Source organism: Chaetura pelagica, unplaced genomic scaffold (genome assembly GCF_000747805.2).
Source record: "Chaetura pelagica isolate M959 unplaced genomic scaffold, ChaPel_1.0 scaffold234, whole genome shotgun sequence".
In the NCBI taxonomy this organism is placed as follows: Eukaryota; Metazoa; Chordata; class Aves; order Apodiformes; family Apodidae; genus Chaetura; species Chaetura pelagica.
The window spans coordinates 343,203-344,228 of record NW_009952967.1 but is presented as its reverse complement, the minus strand read 5'-3'; positions in this window follow the sequence as shown (position 1 = coordinate 344,228).

Sequence of the window (1,026 nt, the reverse complement as noted above, 5' to 3'; positions counted from 1 at the left end):
CCCGTCACCCCCCGCCACAGCCCCGCCACCCCTTGCTGCTTGTAGATGCTCTTGAAACCTCTGGAGATGTTCTGGGAAGAGAGGAAATTTGGGAGGGGGGAAAAAAACCCAAACAATGGGAACGGTGCATCCCAGTCTCTGGCAAACTTTCCCCGTGGCTCATCGTGGCCCCCCACAGCTCCAGCCGGGTGACATCAGTCCCGAGGGGTGTTTGGATTTGGTGACAATGTCTCCACGTCCCCGTCACCCCCTTCTCTGTCCTTGGACTGTTTATTTATAGCATCTATATGGGGCCGAGCTGCCAAACAGCAGCTTTAAATAAATACCCGACGGTCAAAATAACATTGTCCTCCCCGGGGACCCGGCGCGGGCACGGCCAAGGTGCCACCAGATCCCGTGTGTCCCTGTCCCTGCTCACCTCGTGGTTGTGCTGGTGACCCACGGCCATGGCTCCCATCGTCTGGGCTTGGAGGTGGGTCTTCACCTAGATGGGGGGGACAATGTTGGCTGATAAACCCCCCCAGACCCCCCCACCGGGACATGCCAGGAGGGGCCACAGTTCCCCCCATCACTTCTGAGCAGCTTTTGAAGGGGTTGAGCCCCTACAGCAGATGTGGGGTGCCCAGACGTGTTGCCAAGAGGCACCTCCAGACTTTGAACCTAATTTTTCTTTTTCTCCTTCCTTCCTTCCAGCTCTGGGGCAAAGGGCCCCACAAACACCCTCTGCAGCCCCCTCCTTTGAATTCTGCACCCCCAAAAAACACGGGAGATCCCCAAAAAGGGGAAAAAAAGACCACCCCAGTTTTTGTTTGGGGATTTGGGGGAGAAAAAGGGGGGGGGGGGGAGAGAAAAAGCGTGCACAAAGCAGCCCCACATTTTTGGGGGTGCAAAGCAAAGTGTGTGTGTGTGTGATGCACTGAGGCAGCAGTCGTAGGATGCAGCAAGGTCTGGGCTGGCCAAAGCTTGGGGGGGGGAGTGTCCCCGAAATGGGGGAGGTGTCCCTGATACGGGGGTTGTCCCCGAAAT